The sequence below is a fragment of the Medicago sativa genome, chromosome 2 (genome assembly GCF_051527215.1).
Source record: "Medicago sativa cultivar Bolivia chromosome 2, Bolivia_mono, whole genome shotgun sequence".
NCBI lineage: Eukaryota > Viridiplantae > Streptophyta > Magnoliopsida > Fabales > Fabaceae > Medicago > Medicago sativa.
In genome coordinates this window covers 62,196,469-62,206,944 of record NC_140750.1, presented here as the reverse complement: position 1 = coordinate 62,206,944, position 10,476 = coordinate 62,196,469, and the positions used below count along the sequence as shown (strand labels likewise).

Here is a 10,476-nt window from a genome sequence, read left to right as displayed (position 1 = left end):
GAGAAAATGACATAGGAAAGACCTTTGGGTTTATATCTCAGGAAAGAAAGCTTGTGAGTGAAAAGCTTTTAACCTCTATGTTTGAGACCTTAGCTACTACTATGTTTATATCTCTCTAAAAAGCATAGGAGTACTATATTCCTGAGATTGTTAAAAGCTTTTAAATCAAATAAACGTGAGTGAAAGAAAGCTTGTGGTTTATATCTCTCTCAGAAAAAGCATATAGTATATGCATGCACAATAGTTTAAATCTTGACTTGTGTACTATATGCTTTTCCTGAGTCTTTCCTATGTCATTTTCCTCCTTTATATTTATTATTTATTTATGTCTCAATCTCATCATATACCTTAATACCATCATTGACCCAAATACACTACTTTAATTTTGTAATTTAATATTTATTTTGGAGCTAATTTATTTCAATGTGAGTAACGTTTTGGAGCAACTTAAAACTTTTAAAATATAAAATACCAACTTGAAACGTTTAAAACATAAAGACCAACTTAAAACCTAAAATAAACATCACGCTTTCATACATTTTTGTGCTGCCAAAAGAGAAGGGTCAAATTCTACATATTAAAAAAGTAATACTTTCTTTTAGTGCATTTAAAATTAACATTGATACTTGTGGTTATCTTTAAATACTCGCGAATACCTCAAAATCCTGTATTGCAAAAATCCAGAAGGGTATGGGACGGACACGAATATCATTTTTATCCAACGGAAGAGTTAGCAGATGATTACTATTTATGTCATCCCTAGTCGTGTCTTGGGGAATCACCAAGACTAAGGTTTCGGATAGTGATTTGCTTTTACATGCATTAAGGACTTCCCCAGCCTTACCCACTTGTGTTAGCTTGGTGGTATTGACTTGGGACCTGGGAGTGTGCTCCTCCTGAAGATCTCATGTTCGATTATATTCGGTGCTAATTTGGGTGAGCTAATTTAGCTTCTTAAAAAAAAAAAAAAAGACTTTCCCAACCTCTTAAATTCCAACATGCTATATATATATTGAGACAGTCTACCTCTAAGTTATTGATATATATCTGAACTTCTCTTCTCCTTATTAATATTAAGATGGGCACTTCCTCTCAATTTCTCTTCCTTTCACTCATTCTCATTTGGTTCATATCTCTAACAGCTTTTGGAGCAACTACTATCCACCCTGATGAAAGTATGATATCTATTTCCACCATAGCTCCCAAATAATAAAGAAATTGCATTTATCTGATCTTTCTTTTCTAGTTTTTTCATCTATGTTAGCTCAAATATCATGTATTTTTTTGCTCACAAATAAATTCTGTATATGCACTTGATGACATGTGTGTAGTTTAGAAGATTTTTCAGTACTTAGCTGATAGGTCTGAATGGTATGTATATTTAGAGAAAGCTCTTGAAGTTATAGCTAAATCACTTGGTAAGAAAGATTGGAACTTCGACATTGATCCATGCAGCAACAAACCTAATTGGTTTACAAATGAACATAATAATGTCACCTGTAACTGTAGTGTTGCCAGTGACAACTTCTGCAGAGTTGTTTCAATGTAAGTCTATTTTCTGTAGAAACTTGCCTTGTTTCATCAGCCCTTCTAATCAATTTGATTTTTATTTTAAACTTTGGTACATTGTTGCAACTTTTTCGTAAATCTATCGGATAAGAAATACATTATAATTTATTACTTTATTTTGCTTATTGTTTATGTTTAACTTTTTATGGAAAAATGAACATACAGAATTTTGAGATTGCAAAATCTCACCGGAACACTCCCACCGGAACTAACCAGGTTCCCTTACCTTCAAATTATGTATGTAATTCCCAAACTTTCCCTCGTATTCAAATTAAAAATACTATTGAACTTGTTTTATGTCTTAAATTACATTAATCTATGTATTATTTTTCTTCACAAACCTTTTCTCTCCCCGTCTATTACAGTGACCTCTCTGTCAATTACTTGAATGGTACAATTCCTAAAGAATGGGGCTCCATGGCGAATATTAGAAAAATGTATGTTTTGTCTTATTTTTCTTTTCTTCATTTTAATCATTGATTGTTTGATATAGATCTTGGCATATGGCTCTTGTTTTGAATTCTTTATAAGATTTTGCATTAATTTTCTTGTAGTAATTAGACGCACAATAAGTTAATGACAACATGTTTCTTAATTAATCAAGGTTATCAAAATCGGGACTTTACTTCAAGTCGAAAGGGAGTAGCAAAATCGGGACTCGTAAAATCGCAATCAAAATCCATGGATTTTACTCAAGGACTTTTGTAAAATCGATGTAGGATAGCAAAGTCGGGACTCGTAAAATCGCAATCAAAATCGAGGATTCTACCAAAACAAAAATAATTTTAAAGACATGTTATAAATTGCATATAGTCATAAATGACTAAAGTTCAAAGTCCACAAAATACATATACATAAATGTGGGGGAAGTGAAAGAATGAAATTTTATGGCCTTTACGATATTTATAGAACGGGTTATGAATTCAAATCGGGTCAATTTATGAACCGGGTAAAAAATTGACCCTTATAAAAAAATGAACAAAATCCTTCAAAATCCATCAAAATCCTGCGATTTTGAATGGATTTCACGATTTTGTGCGATTTTGTGCGATTTTGATAGGATTTTGCCTGTTTTTGGGACTTTGCTATAGACTTGAGTCGTTGAAGCTACGCAAAGTCGCAAAAACCAGGATTTTGGGACTTAAGTCGCGTTTTTGATAACAATGTAATTAATCATCGTAGTTCTCTTGTCGGAAATCGATTAACGGGTTCAATACCAGTGGAGATCGCAAACATTACTACTCTGCAAGACTTGTAAGTAAAAATGTATGTGTTGGTATCAAAGAGTTTCAGTAGAACTTAACTTTAATTTGAAATGGATAGGGAGTTATGGATCAATCAAATGTCTGGAAATCTTCCTCCTGAGCTTGGGAATCTAACTCAAATTCAAATACTGTAAGCGCTTCATTATTTTTTCTTTAATTGATATTATCTGTGGCATAGAATCATAATTTACTGTTGTGTTTTTCAATTATATATAGGCGACTTTCGTCTAACAATTTTACTGGAGAACTACCTGCAACATTGGCAAAGCTCACTACATTGCAAGATTTGTAAGCTTCATTGTTTTATGGTGATGTATAAATTTTATGGTGATGAATAAATTCTAAAATAGTTTTTATGATGCTTCAAAACTTTATGCCCTCTCTCAATTCAGCCGAATTCAGGACAACCAATTCTCTGGAAAAATACCTGATTATATTCAGAACTGGACAAGTATCAAAACACTGTATGTATTCTCCTTTTTTATTTTTATTTTCATCAGATAAATTTTTTCTGTATTGCTTGACTTTTTAAAGGAATTATCAATGGCTATGTTACTCTTGACAGAGTGATTCAAGGAAGCGGATTAAGTGGGCCGATTCCATCTGGAATTTCACTTTTGACAAACATAACTGACTTGTATGTATGATATTTTATATTATATATAGTATATACTAACAAAGTAAGTGTTGAAATTTAGCTTTTATTTTGATGATGTTTACTTACCTTCGATTCAATTGTGATATTCAGGAGAGTTAGTGATTTGAATGGATCTGAACATGCACCTTTGCCACAACTTAATAATATGACATCGTTAAAAACTCTGTGAGTTGATTCCCGTCTCTTTGAGAAATAGAAAAGAAAAAAAGCAGCAAGAGAGGCACTCATAATATATCGGTGTTTATCTTATTGTTTCACAGGATTCTGAGGAACTGCAACATCCGTGGAAAACTACATGATTATATTGGGAATATGGCATCATTAAAACACTTGTAATTGCTTACTTGCTACATTTTCTTTGACTATTACATCATTTTGAATAATCTAATTTCATTGCATAATACTGAAATACATTAGAGACCGTTAACTTTCACCATTTCTCGTTTTTATTTTCACTTCAACTGATAAAGACAAGAAAATATAGATCAAATATTGTGCTTAGTCCTCACCAATTTATTTTACAATTCTTGAAATCAAATTTATCATTTTCATGTTTCTAAAAATACATTGTTCCCAAATTACCTTCCATCTTCTCCCTAACACAATTGCTCACTACATTAGTATTCCATCTCCTTTTTAGCAATTTCAGAAGGTGAAAACTGAAAGTATTTTTAGAAAGTAAACGGGATACTGCTGCATATAAACAGATCCCTATATTCAAGAATTAAATTGCTGCATATTAACACATTTTCTGACACTAACCACTAAAGTTTCTTTTGTTAAGTTTAGCTTATTCTGTAACATTTTTGTATCTGTTTTTTTGTTACAATTGTTTGTTTCAATATATGTAACATTTATACAGCTCTCCAACTTATTATATTACAAAAATGTCTTTCTATGTTACAAATTTTCTCCGAAACATTTTAACTCAATCTCAATATGATATTTCTTTCAGAGACCTCAGCTTTAACAAATTAAGTGGAACAATTCCGAGTACTTATGCTGCAATGAACAGTTCAGATTATATGTATGATATCTCTTTTAGTCACATATATTTTGGCTTCTTTACGCCTACAACTCTAGTTTCAACTTTAGTCTGAAATACAGTATAGTATAATAATATTCTTAGATCCATGAGCGTTGAACTCAGGTTTCCACCGTTATTATATAAGATCTATGAGTCATCTTGAAATATGATAATTATATGATTACAGTACACCAAGTGCTAGGAATAGTGTGTTTGTCTATATATATATATATATATATATATATATATATTAGTCAAAGTGAGATATTTCATGATCTTAGTCAATGACTAAAAATTAAAACTCTTTTTGGCGTAGAAGGGTTCCTCGAGAATGTTATCTAATCAATTAAACCTTCCATAGAGAAGAAGAGATAAATGTGTGTGATTAAAGATATATACCTGTATAGAATATTTCGTTGTGTATATTAACATTTTGATATTCTTTTGTGGTAGCTTTTTGACTGGAAACCTTCTCAGTGGACCAGTGCCTCATTGGAACACTGATGTTTACGTGTGAGTTATCTTTCTTATATTACTTGTATGAATTCTTGGATTTAACAAGTGTACTTCATTTATGTGGCAGATTTTTCTATTTACCTTTCTAAGTGGAATTTGCTTTATCTTTTTGCTTGCTTCCCTACATTTTCCCTTTAATTTTATTTCAGAATTGTTGTTTTAGCCATATAGTTTTTTTTTGTTCGCATTAAGTGCATGACCACCCAGAACCAACTATTCTGCAAATAATGATATGCAAATAATATCAAAATCATTAAAGCATTTTATTGTTCTTCTGATGAGCTCTGGTGTTAGGTCCATAATCATGAGTTTAGTTTCCCTCACAACATTACGTTCATAACCCCCTCTCTGAAGTGTATAATATACTTTACCAAAGCTGCAGGATTTTGTTGCTCTTAGTTAATGTCTACGCTGATTGTGTATAACTTTTGTTTCAACAGTCCGTTCATAAGTTTCAATTCAGAGTTAATTAAAAAACATTCATTTTTATCCATTTGTATTCTATTGTCATTTTCTTTTATGAAACGGTTTTCTCTTCCCTTCAATTGAAGGTTTAGTTTGCTTTAATGAACCAACTGACGAGGAGCTTATTTCTCAGTAAGGAAATCGTTTTGACACTTGTATGCTCTCAGAGTAGGATTTTGCATTTGTTTACTATATAAAAGATGTTTTCTTTGAAGATTTCTTTGCAGTCTCCAAATGTATTATTATCATATTCTGAATCAAATTTAATGACTTGTATATAGAGATCTTTCATACAATAACCTCAGCATAAGCCAAGTGAGTCAAATATGTCGCGAAGAAAATGTGTAAGAATCCTCTCATTTGTGTGCATTTGTTTGCAAACTTTAAAATCTTTCTAAGACACCACATTTTCTAATATATCTCAGAAACTTGTTTTCTACCTCATGGGCGCGCAATGACATGTAAGTTTTTGTGAGTGTATCCTTTCCGTTTCCCTCTTCGTATGTTATGAATCTTATATTACTAATCATGCTAACTTATTATATTCCTTTCATCTTTCTCTCAGAGGAACAGATCCCTGTTTGAGCTTTCAATGTCCCAAACGTGAGTATCTTCATGGAAACGTTCTTATAGATAGCTAACATCTCACCATGTTTTACAGCTTTTAATAAAAAGAAATGAGGTACAACAGGAGAGCGGGATAGAAGACAACCATTCTTGTTTTTTACTTTAGACACACTACAATCAAGCTGTGTGTATGAAAAATATCAGCCACAATGAGAGAGAGAGAGAGAGAGAGAGAGAGAGAGAGAGAGAGAGAGTATATAAAAATAAATTTCTTTGAACATATTTCTCTCATTTGATTTTCTTAGTTTCATTAATATTTTGAATGTTGCTCACATCATCTGCTCAACACAGCCTCATACTCCCTTTATATAAATTGTGGTGGAATGGAAGCAATAGTCAACAGAACAAGATATTATGGTGATCCAGATTTACCTGGACCAGCTAGATTCCATGTCAGTTCTAAAGAAAACTGGGCATTTAGCACCACTGGTATATTCCTTGAAAGTAAACTTGGAAAAATTTATTCCCCGAAAAATATTGCTACACTTACTATGGAAGATGCTGAATTGTACATGACTGCCCGTGTTTCTCCTAATTCTTTAACTTATTACGGGTTTTGCCTGGCAAATGGAAGCTACACAGTAAATCTACATTTTGCTGAAATAATGTTTACAGACGATCAAACTTATGGTAGTCTTGGAAGGCGTATATTTGATATTTACCTTCAGGTATATGGTTTAACAATTTTCTTTCAATATTCAAGTTATCACTAGGTTTCTTTAGAGACATTTTCCAGTTAAAATATGATTTGCAGTTCATTGATTTGACATTATTCATAAAATCAAATTCTACAATATTTCTAAAGCAGAATGACGATAAAAATATTTGTAGGTTGTAGTCATCATGAAGCATTAAGGATGTGATTGAAATGATGCAGGGAAAGCTGGTGCAAAAGGACTTCAATATTGCAGAAGAAGCAGGAGGAATTGGTAAGAAAGTCATAAAACAATTCAATGTTCTTGTTACTAGTAATACTCTGGAGATCCGCTTATATTGGGCTGGAAAAGGGACGCTGGCTCTCCCAATTAAATCAGTATATGGTCCTCTTATATCAGCTATATCAGTGGAATCTGGTGGGTTATACTCTGTACGTTCCTAATCATATGTATGATCTTCATGTTACGATCTAATATTTAAAATGCCTTGTATAATAATCAAGCAGACTCTCCACCTGGAAGCATATCTACAGGAGCTGTAGTTGGAATTGTGGTTGCAGCAACAATTGTTATCGTTCTAGTATTTGGTATACTTTGGTGGAAAGGATGTTTCGGAATGAAAAATTCTTTAACAAGAGGTGATCACAAAGAAACTGCTTTTGTTGTCGTTACTGTCAAACGTTTTCTGAAATAGTTATATTAGTATATCATGTTATGAATTATCTTCATAAGAAAAAAATTGCAAGATTACATCCAATGGGTTGTCGATGCAGGGGGTTTATTTACCTTAAGACAGATCAAAGCAGCAACAGATAACTTTGATATTTCCAATAAGATTGGAGAAGGAGGATTTGGTCCTGTTTACAAGGTATTTTGCATAATATAACTAATCCTCTTGAGTGTCATGATTATATCATAATTTTACATGTATTTTTCAGAAAATAACATTCCTCAAAATGCAGGGATGTTTACCCAATGGGACATTGATAGCAGTGAAGCAACTTTCTTCTAAATCAAAGCAAGGGAATCGTGAGTTTCTAAACGAGATAGGCATGATTTCTGCTTTGCAACATCCTTATCTTGTTAGACTCCACGGTTGTTGTGTGGAGGGAGATCAATTGTTGCTGATATATGAATACTTGGAAAACAATAGTCTTGCTCGTGCTTTATTTGGTAATTTTTCCTATATGGTCTGCTTTGGTTGCTATTTGTGTGTTATTCCATATTTCTAACTTAACACATAACTTTGTCGTATCATTGTCTGAATTTTATTACATTGCAAAATAAAGGTCCAGAGGAACACCAGATAAAATTAGTTTGGTCTACAAGGCAGAAGATATGTGTGTTGGTATTGCTAGAGGTTTGGCATACCTCCATGAAGAATCAAGACTGAAGGTTGTTCACAGGGACATCAAGGCCACTAATATTTTGCTTGATACGAATCTTGACCCAAAGATATCGGATTTTGGTTTGGCCAAGCTTGATGAGGAGGACAAAACTCACATTAGCACTAGAATTGCAGGGGCCTAGTGAGTAACTACAATTCTTGTCTTCTGCGAGTTTATTGATATTTTTATAATAGTTTGATATCATGTTGTTTCAATGATATGTTTCAATTATGCAGTGGATACATGGCTCCTGAATATGCAATGCATGGTTATTTGACGGACAAAGCAGATGTTTATAGTTTTGGAATTGTTGCCTTGGAAATCGTTAGTGGAAGGAAAAACACCATGTATCGGTCAATGGAGGAAGCGATCTATCTTCTGGAATGGGTAACTACTTTGTGTTCTCCATTGATCATGTAAATTTTATTATCCATGGTACTATCTAATTGCACTTCATTTTGTGTCATACATATATTGTTCATTTTCATGTAATAATTGAACTCTACATGAGAATAAAATCACGTGTCCCTCTTGAAAATTAGTAGAAAGGTTCTTTGTTGAAGTGTTTCACTTCGCTAGAAAGACAGTGAAGGGATTGGAAAAGGATATAACTGTAATCTCTCTTGAATTGCAATTGTTGAATACATTTCATAGACACTGTCAATTTCTACAATATTAATATCACACAACATCTAAGTGACCTTCTAGTTGTTAGGCGAAAACAATTGATTAGGGTTAGTGTGTTTTTATAACTTGAGATGGAAGAAACAATTATAGAATGAGAAAGAGAGAATGAGGGATTAAGAGAGAGTGATTGTGAAATTGCATTAGCTATTATGCATTAGCTATTGTGTTGGTTACCTATACACAAGATGTTCCTCTAATGCTTACACACGAAGTAACTTGCAATAGGTGTAACAAACTAGCAAAAATCTAGGAAAACAGTTAGTTACTTAAGAGACAAGTAACCAACCCTAACAAACTAAACAAAGATAAAAATAGTTTGAATTACAAACTAACACTAGTGACATCATTTTGGTTTTTAGTTATTTAATATAAATATGACCAATTTCATACTTTGAAGAATTATTACCCAACATCTAAGTGACCTTTTAATGTAAATGACTTGGGTTTCAAATCAAGCTTTCTGTTTTTTTTTCATTAAACAGGCACATTTGTTGAAAGAGAGAGGTGACCTAATGGAGTTAGTTGATGGAAGATTAGGTTCAGATTTCAACAAAAAGGAAGCTATGGTGATGATAAATGTGGCTCTCCTGTGCACCAATGACACTTCAAACCTTAGGCCGTCTATGTCATCAGTGGTAAGTATGCTTGAAGGAAGGACTGTGGTTCCAGAATTTGTTTCAGATTCAGGTGAAGTAATGGATGAACAGAAGCTTGAAGTAATGAGGCAGTATTACTCTCAAGTGGAAGAAAATAAGGTAAGTAACTCACAAAGTCGGAGTTTATCAAGTGATGATCAATGTACTGCTTCATCTTCATCACAATGTCCAACTTGATTCTTCCTAATGGGATGAAAAAAATTTAAGAGTGCGATAGGAGGAGGCCTAGAGGTTCAAAATGACTAGTATAATGTTATTAAGTAGCAATTATGCAGGCAATTATTGAATAAATAGGGAAATTGAAGGAAAAGTCACTAGGAAATCATTTGGCAGTCTATTAAAAGAGAGTGTTAGCTGATTTTGAAGAGGTCTAGTTATATGTTTGAATAAAAAAATACTGGCTCCAGTGTTTTGATGAGCTATCTTTCAGTCATTATAAGTATCATTGTTCATCCAACATCCATTCTGTCAAATGCAGACTGAAATTACATTATGATAGTTTAACAACATCATCTATGTTGGACAAAATCATGAAGATACCATGTAAATCATTAGCAACATATGTGCTCTTCCTAACACACTGTTTACTATTGCTTGAAATTCGTATGAATCTCACTATTTTCAAAATGGATTCCACAAATCATATTGGTCTCACATAAATTTGAATCCGTAGAAAAGTGTTTTAGAAAGTGTGTTGTAAAATTTCATACTCCCTCCGTTCCTTTTTAAGTGTCGTTTTAGGGTGAATTTTTTGTTCCTAATTAACTGTCGTTTTGGTATTTTATGGGTACAATTTGTCAATTATACCCTTTGTCAATTACTCATATATTTTTCTTTGTTTGGTTACTCTTATCTTTTTTAATAAATCTAATTAATGCTATATATTTGGAAAACTAAAGTTTGTTTTTTTAAATAAAATTTATTTTTTTTAAAACTAAAATTTGTTTCTTGTTATCTTCAGA

At 32.5% G+C, this 10,476-nt stretch overlaps 1 pseudogene across 1 annotated transcript; it reads left to right on the top strand.

Annotated features, from left to right (window-relative positions):
* Positions 1 to 1,011: 1,011 nt before the first annotated feature.
* Positions 1,012 to 9,971, top strand: LOC146949462 (putative leucine-rich repeat receptor-like serine/threonine-protein kinase At3g14840; annotated as a pseudogene). The gene is made up of 24 exons (XR_015027273.1): positions 1,012 to 1,175; positions 1,386 to 1,545; positions 1,735 to 1,806; positions 1,935 to 2,006; positions 2,752 to 2,823; positions 2,893 to 2,964; positions 3,051 to 3,122; positions 3,227 to 3,298; positions 3,400 to 3,471; positions 3,583 to 3,657; positions 3,753 to 3,824; positions 4,448 to 4,519; positions 4,973 to 5,032; positions 5,782 to 5,844; positions 5,926 to 5,961; positions 6,066 to 6,103; positions 6,419 to 6,795; positions 7,005 to 7,056; positions 7,290 to 7,421; positions 7,557 to 7,651; positions 7,746 to 7,956; positions 8,073 to 8,312; positions 8,408 to 8,558; positions 9,341 to 9,971. The product of XR_015027273.1 is annotated as a putative leucine-rich repeat receptor-like serine/threonine-protein kinase At3g14840 (transcript).
* Positions 9,972 to 10,476: the final 505 nt, after the last annotated feature.